Genomic DNA, 16,574 nt, shown 5'->3' with positions numbered 1-16,574 from the left:
TAAGATTCAACACCCTCCAAAATAGTGGGATCATTACTTCCTAAAGTTGACACTCTTCCAAACCCACTTTCATCAATATAATCATCATAAATAGAAGGCATGCTATCATCATAATAAATTTGCTCATCAAAAATTGGGGGACTAAAAATATCATCTTCATCAAACATAGCATCCCCAAGCTTGGGCCTTTGCATATCATAAGCATAATCACTCTCATCATTAATAGTATGGATAGCACCAATAGTATAGCAATTATCATCATCACAATGAGTAATAGGAGCAACATCATTTGGGAGGGATACCCTTTTACCTTTCCTTCTCCGTCTTTTCTTTTTATTCTTCACATTACGTGTGGGTTTAATCCTCTTTTTGGAGCTCCTTATTAATGAGATTGGTTCAATAGAAGGCTCCTCCTCGTTACCTGATTCATCATCAGATATAATAGGAGGATATTGGGTAGTATCTTCCCTTTCATTAGTATTCTTTTCATCTTCTATTTGTTTTCTTGTCTCTATGTAATTGGCAATATAAGGATTTTCAATGCAATTCACCGCACAATACATAAAAATTTCTTCTAGATCAAAATCAAGAACTTTATCCAGGACAAATTCTGGAAGATCATTAGTTATACGTTTCATTTGTTCATAACCCACAAGCAAACTAAGTTCATTATGATGCGCAAGGGAAATCAAGTCATCACAATTTTTGGACACGATTCGATCATGAAACAATTTGCTGGAGGTTTAAATGATCACGTTCATTGCAAAGTTCACAAGGATGGCAAAGAAATTTTAAATTTTCAGCACAAGCATCTAGCCTCTCTTGCAACCACTTAGTTTCTAAATACTTATGCCTCTTGCAAAATCTATCTTCCCTATTTGGTGTGCGCTTGCAAGCTCTATGCACTCCACAAAAATTGACATGCTTATAAGAGACATTTTTATCATTACTAGTGCAATCATCATTAATACTATGGATATTAAAAGAGTTCATACTAACAACATTGCAATCATGCTCATCATTCAAAGATTGTATGCCAAACATTTTATTGCATTCTTCTTCTAACACTGTGGCACAATTATCGGAATCCTTATTTTCACGGAAGACATTAAAAAGATGAAGCATATGAGGCAACCTCAATTCCATTTTTTTGTAGTTTTCTCTTATAGACTAAACTAGTGATAAAACAAGAAACAAAAAGATTCGATTGCAAGATCTAAAGATATACCTTCAAGCACTAACCTCCCCGGCAACGGCGCCAGAAAAGAGCTTGATGTCTACTGCACAACTTTCTTCTTGTAGACGTTGTTGGGCCTCCAAGTGCAGAGGTTTGTACGACAGTAGCAAATTTCCCTCAAGTGGATGACCTAAGGTTTATCAATCCGTGGGAGGCGTAGGATGAAGATGGTATCTCTCAAACAACCCTGCAACTAGATAACAAAGAGTCTCTTGTGTCCCCAACACACCCAATACAATGTTAAATTGTATAGGTGCACTAGTTCGGCGAAGAGATGGTGATACAAGTGCAATATGGATGGTAGATATAGGTTTTTGTAATCTGAAAATATAAAAACAGCAAGGTAACTAATGATAAAAGTGAGCACAAACGGTATTGCAATGCTTCGAAACAAGGCCTAGGGTTCATACTTTCACTAGTGCAAGTTCTCTCAACAATAATAACATAATTGGATCGTATAACAATCCCTCAACGTGCAACAAAGAGTCACTCCAAAGTTACTAATAGCGGAGAACAAACGAAGAGATTATTGTAGGGTACGAAACCACCTCAAAGTTATTCTTTCCGATCAATCCATTGGGCTATTCCTATAAGTGTCACAAACAGCCCTAGAGTTCGTAGTAAAATAACACCTTAAGACACAAATCAACCAAAACCCTAATCTCACCTAGATACTCCAATGTCACCTCAAGTATCCGTGGGTATGATTATACGATATGCATCACACAATCTCAGATTCATCTATTCAACCAACACACAGAACTTCAAAGAGTGCCCCAAAGTTTCTACCGAAGAGTCAAGACGAAAACGTGTGCCAACCCCTATGCATAGATTCCCAAGGTCACGGAACCCGCAAGTTGATCACCAAAACATACATCAAGTGAATCAATAGAATACCCCATTGTCACCATCGGTATCCCATGCAAGACATACATCAAGTGTTCTCAAATCCTTAAAGACTCAATCCGATATGATAACTTCAAAGGGAAAACTCAATCCATTACAAGAAGATAGAGGGGGAGAAGCATCATAAGATCCAACTATAATAGCAAAGCTCGCAATACATCAAGATCGTGCCATATCAAGAACATGAGAGAGAGAGAGAGAGATCAAACACATATCTAATGGTACATACCCTCGGCCCCGAGGGTGAACTACTCCCTCCTCGTCATGGAGAGCGTCGGGATGATGAAGATGGAAACCGGTGATGATTTCCCCCTCTGGCGGGGTGCTGGAATAGGGTCCCGATTGGTTTTTGGTGGCTACAGAGGCTTGCGGCGGTGGAACTCCCGATCTAGGTTATTTTCTGGAGGTTTGGAGATTTATAGGAGAGGTTGGCGTCGAGAACAAGTCAGGGGGGCCACGGAGAGTCCACGAGGCACAGGGGCGCTCCCCAGGGGGTGGGCGCGCCCTCCACCCTCATGGGTCCCACGGGCTCCCCTCTGGTAACTCTTCGTTCCAGTATTTTTTTATATTTTCTAGAAAAAATCTCCGTTGATTTTCAGTGCATTCCGAGAACTTTTATTTCTGCACAAAAACAACACCACGATAGTTCTGCTGAAAACATCGTCAGTCCGGGTTAGTTCTAAGCAAATCATTCCAAAATCATGTAAAAATATTATAAACATGGCATGAATACATCAAAAATTATAGATACGTTGGAGACGTATCAGTTGTCATTTGATGAACGAAATCACATCATTAGAGAATGATGTGATGGACAAGACCCATCCGTTAGCTTAGCACTATGATCGTTTAGTTTGTTGCTATTGCTTTCTTCATGACTTATACATGTTCCTCTGACTATGTGATTATGCAACTCCCGAATACCGGAGGAACACTTAGTGTGCTATCAAACGTCACAACGTAACTGGGTGATTATAAAGATGCTCTATAGGTGTCTCTGATGGTGTTTGTTGAGTTGGCATATATCGAGATTAGGATTTGTCACTCCGATCGTTGGAGAGGTATCTCTGGGCCCTCTCGGTAATGCACTTCACTATAAGCCTTGCAAGCAATGTGACTAATGAGTTAGTTGCGGGATGATGCATTATGGAACGAGTAAACAGACTTGCCGGTAACGAGATTGAACTAGGTATAGTGATACCGACGATCGAATCTCGGGCAAGTAACATACCGATGACAAAGGGAACAATGTATGTTGTTATGCGGTTTGACCGATAAATATCTTCTTAGAATATGTAGTAACTAATATGAGCATCCAGGTTCCGCTGTTGGTTATTGCCTGGAGAAGTGTCTCGGTCATGTGTACATAGTTCTCGAACCCATAGGGTCCGCACGCTTAACGTTCGATGACGATTGGTATTACGAGTTTATGTGATTTGATGTACCGAAGGTTGTTCAGAGTCCCGGATGAGATCACGGACATGACGAGGAGTCTCGAAATGGTCGAGACATAAAGATTGATATATTGGACCATGTTGTTCGGACACCGGAAGTGTTCCAGAGAGTTTCAGATAAAATCGGAGTGCCGGAGGGTTACCGGACCCCCCCGGAAGTTAATGGGCCACCATGGGCCTTAGAGGAGAGACGGCCGGCCAGAAGGTGGCGCCCCCCGTCCGAATTGGACAAGGGGTGGGGCGGCGCCCCCCTCCCTCCTTCTTTCCCCTTCCTCCTTCCTTCCCCTCCTTGTTGGACTAGGAAAGGGGGGAACCTACTCCTAGTAGGAGTAGGATCCCCCCCCCCCCCGTGGGCGCGCCCCTTGAGGCCGGCCGGCCTCCTCCTCCCCTCCTTTATATACGGGGGAGGGGGGCACCCCATAGACACACAAGTTGATTTCTTAGCCGTGTATGGTACCCCCCCTCCACAGTTTTCCTCCTCGGTCATATTGTCGTAGTGCTTATGCGAAGCCCTGCGTCGGTAACTTCATCATCACCGTCACCACACCGTCGTGCTGGCAAAACACTCCCTCGGCCTCAGCCGGATCTAGAGTTCGAAGAACGTCGTCGAGCTGAACGTGTGCAGATCGCGGAGGTGCCGTGCGTTCGGTACTTGATCAGTTGGATAGCGAAGACGTTCGACTAAATCAACCACGTTACTAAACGCTTCCACTTTCGGTCTACGAGGGTACGTGGACACTCTCCCCGCTCGTTTCTATGCTTCTCCTAGATATATCTTGCATGATCCTAGGAATTTTTTTGAAATACTCTGTTCCCCATTAGTGGAATCCAAGCAAGGTCTATGCATAGATGTTATATGCACTAGTAGAACACAAAGAGTTGTGGGCCATAATAGTCATACTGCTTACCAGCATGTCATACTTTGATTCAGCGATATTGTTGGATGAAGCGGCCCAGACCGACATTACATGACCGCGTTCATGAGACTGGTTCTACCGCCGTGCTTCGCACATAGGTGGCTAGTGGGTGTCTGTTACTCCAACTTTAGTTGAATCGAGTGTGACTACGCCTAGTCCTTGTTGAATGTTAAAACATCACACTTGACGAAAAATCGTTGTGGTTTTGATGCGTAGGTAAGAATGGTTCTTGCTAAGCCCGTAGCAGCCACGTAAAACTTGCAACAACAAAGTAGAGGACGTCTAACTTGTTTTTGCAGGGCTTGTTGTGATGTGATATGGTCAAGACGTGATGATATATAAATTGTTGTATGAGATGATCATGTTTTGTAACAGTTATCGGCAACTGGCATGAGCCATATGGTTGTCGCTTTATTGTATGAAATGCAATCGCCATGTAATTGCTTTACTTTATCACTAAGCCGTAGCGATAGTCATAGAAGCAATAGTTGGCGAGACGACAACGATGCTTCGATGGAGATAAAGGTGTCAAGCCAATGACGATGGTGATCATGACGGTGGTTTGGAGATGGAGATCAAAGGCACAAGATGATGATGGCCATATCTTATCACTTATATTGATTGCATGTGATGTTTATCCTTTATGCATCTTATTTTGCTTAGTACAGCGGTAGCATTATAAGATGATCTCTCACTAAATTTCAAGGTACAAGTGTTCTCCCTGAGTATGCACCGTTGCGGCAGTTCGTCGTGCCGAGACACCACATGATGATCGGGTGTGATAAGCTCTACATTCACATACAACGGGTGCAAGCCAGTTTTGCACACGCAGAATACTCAGGTTAAACTTGACGAGCCTAGCATATGCAGATATGGCCTCGGAACACTGAGACTGAAAGGTCGAGCGTGAATCATATAGTAGATATGATCAACATAGTAAAGTTCACCATTGAAAACTACTCCATCTCACGTGATGATCGGACATGGTTTAGTTGATTTGGATCACGTGATCACTTAGATGATTAGAGGGATGTCTATCTAAGTGGGAGTTCTTAAGTAATATGATTAATTGAACTTTCATTTATCATGAACTTAGTACCTGATAGTATTTTGCATGTCTATGTTTGTTGTAGATAAATGGCCCGTGCTACTGTTCCGTTGAATTTTAATGCGTTCCTAGAGAAAGCTAAGTTGAAAGATGATGGTAGCAACTACACGGACTGGGTCCGTAACTTGAGGGTTATCCTCATTGATGCATAGAAGAATTACGTCCTAGAAGCACCGCTAGGTGCAAGACCCACTGCAGGAGCAACGCCGGACGTTGTGAACGCCTGGCAGAGCAAAGCTGATGACTACTCGATAGTTCAATGTGCCATGCTTTACGGCTTAGAACCGGGACTTCAACGACGTTTTGAACGTCATGGAGCATATAAGATGTTCCAGGAGTTGAAGTTAATATTTCAAGAAAATGCCCGGATTGAGAGATATAAAGTCTCCAATAAGTTCTACGGCTGCAAAATGGAGGAGCATAGTTCTGTCAGTGAACATATACTCAAAATGTCTGGGTATCATAATCACTTGACTCAACTGGGAGTTAATCTTCCGGTTGATAGTGTCATTGACAGAGTTCTTCCATCACTGGCACCAAGCTACAAAAGCTTTGTGATGAACTATAATATGCAAGGGATGGATAAGACAATTCCCGAGCTCTTCGCAATGCTAAAGGCTGCGGAGGTAGAAATCAAGAAGGAGCATCAAGTATTGATGGTCAACAAGACCACTAGTTTCAAGAAAAAGGGTGAAGGGAAGAAGGGGAACTTCAAGAAGAACGGCAAGCAAGTTGCTGCTCAAGTGAAGAAACCCAAGTTTAGACCTAAGCCTGAGACTGAGTGCTTCTACTGCAAATGGACTGGTCACTGCACTACAAAAAAAGACACATCCGTGACATTTTGGGCCGAACGAAAAAAAATTCTGTCATACATATGACACTTCTATGACGATAATTGTGACAAAACCCGGTATCATCATAGATGTGGTGGGCTCCTAATTCTATGACAAAAAATCATGACAGAAAATGGGCTTTTCGTCCTGGGCGGGCCAGAGACGCAACTGCATGACATTCTTTGGGCCGTCCATGACGGAAAAAACCGTGGTGGAAGCGAGGGGGAGGAAAATTTCGGGGAGTTCCCGGTTACGGTGGGAGGTCGGGGGCCGAGCGATGCGCGTTTCTCTCGTACACGTACGCGCGTGTGTGCGAGGCGTTGGCTCTAACTGAACCCGAGCGAGGCGTTGGGCTCTAACTGAACCCGAGCGATTGCACTGCAGGCTACGCGTTACTGAACCCGAGCGATCGATCGATGGCTGTTAACTGAACCCGATCGAGCGATTCCTTCGCTACTGCTGCTAACTGAAGCCGGTCGATTGGATGAACAGTGAGCGTTGAGGGGGGGTGGATGAACAGTGAGCGGTGGCGTTGCCTCTGGATGAACAGGACCCCGTGGTGTGGAGGGCTGGATGAACAGTAGACACTGGAGGGGTGCCCGTGGAGGGGTGGTTGAACAGGACCCCGTGGTGTGGAGGGCTGGATGAACAGTACACGGTGGAGGGGTGCCCGTGGAGGGGTGGTTGAACAGTAGCCGGTGGAGTAGCGCGCGGTGGAGGCTGGATGAACAGGAGCCCGTGGAGGCTGGAGGAGGTCGACGGTATCCCGTTGAGGCTGGAGGAGGTCGACGGTGGAGATGAACAGTATCCCGTGGAGTCCCGTTTTGCGGTACGCCACACCCCTCCCGATCAACAGGACCCCCGTTTCGACCGTAGGAGGTCCGTTTCGTCCGTTTTGCAGTACGCCACACCCCTCCCGATCAACAGGACCCCCGTTTCGATCGTAGGAGGTCTGTTTCGTCCGTTTTGCGATACGGCACACCCCTCCCGATCAACAGGACCCCCGTTTCGACCGTAGGAGGTCCGTTTCCTCCGTTTTGCGGTACGCCACACCCCTCCCGATCAACAGGACCCCGTTCCGAACGTAGGAGGTCCGTTTCCTCCATTTTGCGGTACGCTAGGCCTCGCTTCCATCGCCTGTTCCATCCAAGCCCTCCCGATGAACACGACCACGCATTCCGTTCCGACCCAGCCGGTTGGCTCCCACGCGTTCCGTTGCCTCCCGATGAACCCGAAGCATTCCGTTGCCTCCCCATGAACACGACGCATTCCGTTGCCTCCCCATGAACACGACGCATTCCGTTGCCTCCCCATGAACACGACGACGACGCTGTTTCTCCCTTCCGACCCAGCCATGTACACGAGCCCTGGCCGTACGTATGCGCAAGTAGGCGTTCGAGACCCCGCCCGTATGTACACATACGTGGCCATATTTTCTTTCTTGCACCCTGGCCGCTGTACGTACGTGTACATGCTACGTGCACTCCTCTACTACGACACGTGCGCGCCTCTACATCCACCAGTATATATGTACGTACACGTTCGCGACCAGAATGACAACGCTACGTACGCTTCGACCAGGTGGGTCCCGACTGTCAGGCACTTCCTTGCATGCGAAGATGTAGCTGGTGGGTCCCAGCAGTCAGGGGGAAACTTTTTTTTCGTGAAATACGGTGGCCCGTCCAGTGGGTCCCCGCTGTCAGGTGGAGGAATAATTATTTTGCACGTAATAAGGAGGCACTTCCTTGCTGCGGCCGTGGACCCAGCTGTCAGCCTCTCCACGTACAGTCCACGTCCGATAGAAGCCGTTCCTTGACCACGTTGACCACGCCACACCGAGAGCACCAGGGTGGTGGACGACGGCGAGGCCTAGGAAGGGGATGACGCGGAGCCGGGGAAGACGCGGCAGTGGATGCCCACGCGTAGAGGAGTACGAGGGTACACTGGTTCACTGTGGTGTGAGGCTGCCGTCGCCGCAGAATAATAGGGGGTGTGGGTGAGTAGAGGGATGGCCTGGCCAGCGGTGGGAGTAGTAGGGGGCGGTGAGGCCTCCGCTGCATCGCAGCCGGCCATGGGAGGCAGGAGCACGAGGCACGACCGGCGCTGGTTTGGGTGGCTGGAGCAAGAAGACCACTGGTTGAAGAAGCACTACGGCCGTTGGATGGACATCGTAAGGTCACTGGAGCTAGAATCGTGCATATTGACTAAGTTGACAAAGCCCTCCGTCCCCGTCAACTTAGTAGGCCCACAAGTCAGCCTGCCACTATACTGGGTCCCAGCTAACAGGGGGAGTATTCATTTTTTTGTGCGTAATAAGGAGGCACTTCCTTGCGTGCGAAGATATAGCTGGTGGGTCCGAGCTGTCAGCGGCGGTAACATTTTTTTTGCGAAATACAGACGCCCTTTCGGTGGGTCCCTGATGTCAGGTGGAGGAATCATTATTTTGTGCGTAATAAGGAGGCATTTCCTTGCGTGCGGCCATGGACCCAGCTGTCGGCCTCTCCACGTACAGTCCACTCAGATGCATGTCGGTCATTGACCACGTTGACCAGGCCGCGCCGAGAGCACCAGGGCGGTGGACGACGGCGAGGCCTAGGAAGGGAACGACACGGAGGCAGGGAAGACTCGGCAGTTGTTTCCCACGCGGAGGGGAGTACGACTGTACGAGGGTTAACTGGTTCGTCTGCCGTCGCCGGAGAATAACAGCAGGTGTGGGTGAATAGGGGGATGGCGAGGCCAGCGATGGGAGTACGGTGGGGCGGTGAGGCCTGCGCGGCAGCAGAGCCGGCCGCGGGGAGGAGGGAGCAGGCAGTCCCGCCGGCGCTTGTTTGAGCGGCTGGAGCAGGAAGAGCAGAGATTGAAGAAGCAGGACGACCGTTGGATGGCCATCCAACAGTCACTGCTTGTGTGTCAACCTTTTTTTAGGAAAGCCTCAAATCTGTGGAAAACAGCATACAGCCCATCTGCCATTATTTCTAATAATTTACAGCCCATTTGCTAATTATTAAGGTTTTTCGGAGCCCATATTCTTTTTGTTAGCATTACAGCCCATATTGTGGCCACGGTTAAAAAATTATACGAAATTGTGCATATTTCGGTGCGGTCCGAACTGTTTTTAATCCCGAAACTTCGACTCACATTCAAACTGATTTTAAAAATAAATGTGTATCAATATAAAATCCAACAAATTCTCCATGCATAAAAACTAATGTAATTTAAAATCTCGAAATGGAAAAAAAAGATATTTGAAACTAATTGCCGGTTTGATGTGTTTTAAAAATGTACAGCCCGTTTCTGATTACTGATGGGCCATTTTCTCGGCCAGCCGAATGAAAGCTCTCCTCGTCTTGAAAGATTTACAGCCCAACAGGCCTGACAAAGCGACTTACTTGGCAAATCACAAAAAAACTGGGCTGTGGCCGTGGACCCAGCTGTCAGCCTCTCCACGTACAATACTCTTCCGATGGAATGTCGTTGACCACATTGACAATGTCGCGCCGAGAGCACCAAGGCGGTGGACGACGGCGAGGCCTAGGAAGGGGACAACGCGGAGCCGGGGAAGATGTGACAGTGGATGCCCACGCGGAGAGGAGTACGAGGGTTCACTGGTTCGGCTGCGGTGTGAGGCTGCCGTCGCCGCAGGGCCTGGCTAGCGGTGGGAGTAATAGGGGGTGATGAGGCCTCAACGGCAGCACAGCCGGCCACTGGAGGCAGGAGCAGGCGGTCTCCCCGGCGCTGGTTTGGGCGGCTGGTGCAAGAAGAGCAGCGATTGAAGAAGCAGCAGGACCGTTCGATTCAAATCCAACGGTTACTGCTGCTAGAATCGTTTGTTGACTAAGTTGACAAGCCCTGCATACGCGTCAACTTAGTAGGCCCACAGGTCAGCCTCCCAACCGGTGCACCCCAGATGTCAGTGGGAGGAATCATTTTTTCGCGTAATAAGGAGGCAGTTGATTGCGTGCGGCCAGGCAGGCGGAGGGAGTAGGGTGGGCCGGGGAAGCCTGCGCGGCATCACAGCGGGCCACAAGAGGAGGGAGCAAGCAGTCCCGCCGGCGCTAGTTTAGGCGGCTGGAGCAGGAAGATCAGAGATTGAAGAAGCACGTCAGCCGTTCGATGGACATCCAACAGTTACTACTGCTAGAATCATGTGTTCACTCACAAAGCCTTGCGTAAACAAGTCAGCCTCGAAATCTGTGGCATGTACAGCCCATTTGCTATTATTTTTATAATTTTTACTCATTTTCTAATTCATATGGAATTTATTGCAGCCTGTTTTCCATTTTTAGAATTGCTGGCCATTTTCTGGTCAGTACCAGGGTCAAAAAATTAACTAAATATGTGGGAAATTTTGAAAATTCGCAATTTTTTGCTGCGGAACGAAATATTGTTAATCCAAAAATTAATAGCCATACTAAAACAAATTTAAAAATAAATTAGTACTATGTCATGTTAAATCCAATGAAATACGTATAAGATATCAGTGAAGAACAAAAACAAAAAAAAACTTATATCCCATTTGCTATAAAATTTTTGGAATTTTCAACCCCTTTTGATATTACTTTTAACAGACATTGACCATACTCTTAAGCCAGGCCGGAATGCATCCCTCCTCGTCTTGAATGATTTGCAGCCCAGTAATTTGGAGAAAACAAATAGGCCTAGCTTGGGTATTCTTCAAAAAGAAATACTGGGCTACCTATTTTCCAAAAGAACTGGTGCATGAGCATTTAGCTTTATTTATTTACTTATTTATGTTTAGGGGACCATGAGCATGTACCTGGGCCGGATTCATGTGAGAGCCTCCCTTCCAGTTAATTATGGGCTTCTCTATTGGGCCTTCATCAGTGGGCTGCATGTTATCAACAAATGGAAAATGTGTTCCGTACGAAAAATAGTATGCGCTACGTACGGTACGGGGCACTAAAGGATCGAACCGTGCAACGACTTCCAAAACATTGTGTTTGTCGTTCTAACAACACATTTATTCAACCAACAGACGAAATATACTACTGATTGTACATTGAAAATAGCAGCAGCAGCAACCAGGGCTGGGGGTGCAACAGAAGCAGTAAGCAGGCCAGAAGAGTGAAGACGCAGCTCTCTCTTCCAAACCAAACATCAGCCATCATTACAAAAGGGCTACCAAAAAAGAACAAGTGCATGCATCAAACTAAATAAAGATCCTACTACACCAAGTGTACGCATCTAACTAACTGGCTCGGTTAGATGTTACTATTTATTAAGCTGTGGAGATTGGCTGACGGCTTGAACCAGATGGGTGCCTGACGGGGGAAACTCCAGCCAGCAGGTCGAAGTCTGATACTTGCGACCCTCTCTCCTACTTTGGGTTGCAGAGTGTGGCGGCACATATCAGGGTATGGTGCATGCAGAGACGCATGGTATGCTGTGTACACACAGTTTTGCCTGATGAACGAAACTGCGCTGCCATCATGATCCTTGACGTCGGTTATCTCCTGGTTAATCGGATAATTCAGTTCGACAAACAGAGAGCGTGTACCAAGGCTACTTACCAGCCTCTAGTCAAAAATTCCTGAAGGCCCAGAGAAGCTGGGATCCTGCTCAAAGACCTTGCAGTGACTGTGATTGTATTCCGCGAAACAACACGTCCGGTACGTGCGAACGATCATCAATCTTTCGCCGTCATCTGATCGAGCCAAGAACCACCTGCAACTGCCATGCCGCTTTTCTTTGAAAGGATCTAGGATTAGGAAGGGTAGGGACACCAGACGGCCTACAACATCATATCAAGTTGGAGTCAAATAAAAAAGGGCTCTTGATTTAGTCAATCTTAAGAACAGCATGTTATGAGCATGAATATTTTTTCAGCAAATGTTGACAGTAATATAAGCAAGCCATCATGATATCATAGGAAAGTAACATACTGTTGTAACAGCCGTTTGTAGCGATGACTGGAGTAGGCCAGCAATACGTCCAGCCATAGAAGGAGTCGACAGCGTAAATGAAGCCCTTGTGTTCGGGCATCAGAGAACCATGGAGGATGTATGATCCTACGATGGACGTGCAGATTTATCCACTTACCGCAGTGACCTATCAGATAGGCGAGACCGCGGTTGAAGAACACAATTAGCCTGAAGTCTTTATAATTCGCAGATCCTGTGGGCACTTGGCAGATTACAACCTTGAGAAAATCAAACTTGGTATCATGTTGGCTACTGTAAGATTCTGAGTATTCTGGGCCGCGGTGCCAAAGCAGTGCAGTGTTAATCGAAGGAAGGGGGATCAATCGCCGGGTGTAGACCTCCACGAGCATCCAGCTGCCGCGACCGTCGATGAGCACCATCCAAGACGTGTTCATGCCGACCCAGTACATACCGTTAATGTAGTTGAGGCTGACGGGGATCGGATCACAGTCAAGGGGGTTGATACTCGCCACCCTACGATCGTTATGCTGTGTGACACGCCGTTTCTGAAGATCAGGCGGCATCAGCAAGAAAGGAGCTGGCTTAAAAAGCTCCGTCCTGAGGGCTTTGAGTAAACGGTACAGCCCCGACGAGCACGCGGCGAGCGGCATGGTACTGAGATTGTCCACACGCGAAACAATGAGCTTGATTACCTCTGTGGGGAGCGAATTCCAGCCACTCTTTCGGCGGACGCTGCTCGGTTCTGCCATTGTTAGTGCTTGGGTTTCGGACGAGGGGGGGAGGCGCCTTAGCGGGGATGGAAGTTGGACGAGATTATGTGCGGACAAAGATGGAGAAGCAAATATGTGCTGCGGGAAGTGGACAGGTGATGATGACTACAGCACGCCGCTTGACTTACGAGACACATACCAGTAGCGTAGGGTCATGTCGATGCCAGACAACTTGCTTGAGTGATCACAGTACTGGTACTCCCTACAGTGCTATGCCCTAACTTGCTTGAGTAGAGTAGTAGAGTAGGACTCTGCTCTACTACTAGCACCGGAGGAGTAGTATGTTCTAATCTAAAATAGTTACAAACTTCAATGCCCGAGCATGGAACGACTACGAACCGTGCTCAAAGACCGTGTCTACGTGGTGTTTGGACATGGGCGACAACCTCAACGCCAACGGTGCTGCTCCCGTTGCACCGTATGTGTTTCTGTCCTTCCTGTTTGAAATCGTGGTAGAATTCATGTTTCTACTCTGTATCCTACTACTATGCTAGTCCACATGATTAGTTTCATCTCTGTTATAGCCGTCATGATTTATTTTGTACTTATTCGGATTAAATCTCGTAGTAACTTGCTCATATATTCAACTGGCGCAACGTCCCCTACAGCCACTCCCGTTTCATGGACGGCCTGGTCAATGCCTCCAAGGAGCCCTTCGTCCACTGCTATGAGTGCCCGATGCCGTTTTGTGGCTCGCCGACGGACATGGTGCATCACCTCACAGATGCGTGCAACGGTCACTGCTGGCCCTTGGCGGAGAACATCAAGTACGAGACGTGCTACCCGTTCACCATGCTGGAGTCGCTGGAGGATCACCGCCGCTTGCTAGTCTCGGAGGAGGACGGCAGCGTCTTCCTCTTGATCGTGGGCACCGACGAGGCCCGCGCAGGCCGCCGCCCCGTCTCTGTAATGTGCGTCAGGGGCGACGCCGCTGACACTGACACGAGGACGATGTATGGGTGCGTGGTCAGTGTTACTACCCCTCCGGGTCGCGTGGGCGGCTACACCGGCTTCATCGAACGGACTTGGACTTTGGGGAGCTGGGACTATCCCACCAATGTGGACTTGGAAAACCCATGGCATCCTTTACCCGCCGACGCGATGCACGGGGACTCCAAGGAGGTTCACCTGGACATACGCATTATCAAGTTAAATGTTGATCATTAGTCTTCGCTCAATGTAATCCGCTGTCTAAGCATGTGGAGACTTCCATGCAGGATCTTGCTCTATTGGAGTATCGCGCATGAATAAAAGTGTATCCGTTTATGGTTTATTCTAGAATCTTCCATCTATGAATTTTTACTATAGTACTGGTGAAAGACTTACAATGAACCATTTCTTACATCTCCTCTGCCCGCTTGCAAGTCATCCTGATTTAATCCCTCCGTCTAGGTGTATAAGGGCATGGTTAATATTACTTAATAGTATAGCCAACTGTTGACTATAAGAAAGTGCCATGTCATCTGTAGCCAACATGTATAACAATCGATACTCAAATACTAATTCTTAAAGATCATTTCTTGCAAAGCACAATAAGTGTTATTTCTTCACAAGTTTTGGATGCAGGTTGAACAGTTGAACGCTTCTGTTTGCAAAAGATACCTTTTTATCTATTTCACCCAGATGTTTGTGAGCTCTAGAGATGAAATAATATCCGAAGAAACCTATCGATACCCGTTAAACATGAGATGACCCCCACATCCTTTGTCAAAATAAACAACTCCCCGATCAATGCATTTCACTCTTCTGTGCAACGCACGGGCACCTTACTACTATAGATTAGTACGACCAAAAATTGAACTAACATTATATATAGTACGATAAATGCTGATGCATGTCACCTAAAATTATATCATTCAAAACTATGTTCAAATACGAATCCAACGATATAGTCTTTGTTGAGATGCACTAACATTTTGTCAGTTAAATCTTCAGTCAAATTCAATGGGGGACTAATAAACCACGACCGATGTAGTACAAGTGTAGAGGGCGGCGCTGCACGGGAGTCTCACCTCTCACCCCGCTCGTGGTGCGGCAGTAAAGCCGTCATATCACAAAACCCAACCACTCCCAGTAATAAGTGGCCTGGTAAAATAAACGGACAAGCAACCATCACATCCCTCCGTCTTTTTTGCATTTCATCTCTCTGCATTTACTTTCTCCGGTTCATCTCGCACACTCGATCCCTAGCTACTACTCCTAGGGCCAGTTCTTTTGGCGGCTTCCCCAGCTTTTCCCACAAGACTAGTCACAGTGGAGAATAACAATAAGGCGCCTCACTCATTTATTTGGGCTTCTAAACTACTACTCCGTCCTGGTTTATTCCTCACCATTGTAATTTGTGCTAAATTTTGACCAAAGATTTAACTGGTTTATTCCTCACCATTGTAATCCCTCCGTCTAGGTGTGTAAGTCATCTTACGAAAACCAAATAATCCAAAAACACCTAGGCGCGATGCATTAACTTCTACTCCGTACCTCGTTTCTTGTTTCTTGACATATCAACCAATAAGAGATAAAGAGTGTGCATGCTTTTAATGACTTGAGATATCAAACATGACATGCAGTGGTTAGTTCATTGCATGCAATACTATTAATTAGCAAATAAACATTAACGTTTCTCGTTTTCTCCTCCTCCTTGGTCGCGGTGCACAGCCTAAGATGACTTACTCACCTAGACGGATGGAGTAGTGCATGTGACATGCACTAACATTTCATTAGTTAAATTATGATCAAAATTTGACACAGATTACAATGGGGACCAATAAACCAGGACGGAGGTAGTAGTTATGGGATTACTAATCTAGAAGCCTAAAAGAACTGGCCCCTGGTACTCCTACTAGTAGTAGTACTCAAGTTGGAATTCCAATTGCACGGCACAACTTGTTAGGCAAAAAATTCGATACAGGGTGTAGGAAGCGGTTTGGGAATTTGCATGCTTTTCCAACCAGTGAGATAATCCGTACAAAGTACGACAGAGAAATAACCACAGAGAAGGAAGCTAAAAGTAAACAATCAAATGAGCATTTTTGCATTTGTTTTGCATTGAATCGTTTCACAAGCTTGACTAGTGTTGTTTTTCTACTTTTACAAAAACAGCATTGTAATGTTAAAATGTGCATTTGCACGTACATAAGTAATAGTAGTACTCCCTCCGTCTAGGTGTATAAGTCGTCCCTCCTTCTTGGTCACGGTGCACAACCAAAGATGACTTATTGACCTGGACGGAGGGAGTAGCACAGTTTGCAAGCATATATCGAGAGAGACGTGTAGTGCGATAGTATATAGTAAAGTTTGTGCTATATGCACGTACTTGCACAATGCGTACGAATACACAAGGTTTCCAAACTTTCCCTTTTACATACTTAATTAAGGACGCTAAAAATTCCTGAACGTACGGGATTTATCATTTGCGTCCCAAAACTAATGAGATCGCCTTACGAAAC

Source organism: Aegilops tauschii, chromosome 4 (genome assembly GCF_002575655.3).
Source record: "Aegilops tauschii subsp. strangulata cultivar AL8/78 chromosome 4, Aet v6.0, whole genome shotgun sequence".
NCBI classification, from domain to species: Eukaryota; Viridiplantae; Streptophyta; class Magnoliopsida; order Poales; family Poaceae; genus Aegilops; species Aegilops tauschii.
This window is presented reverse-complemented; position numbering follows the sequence as displayed.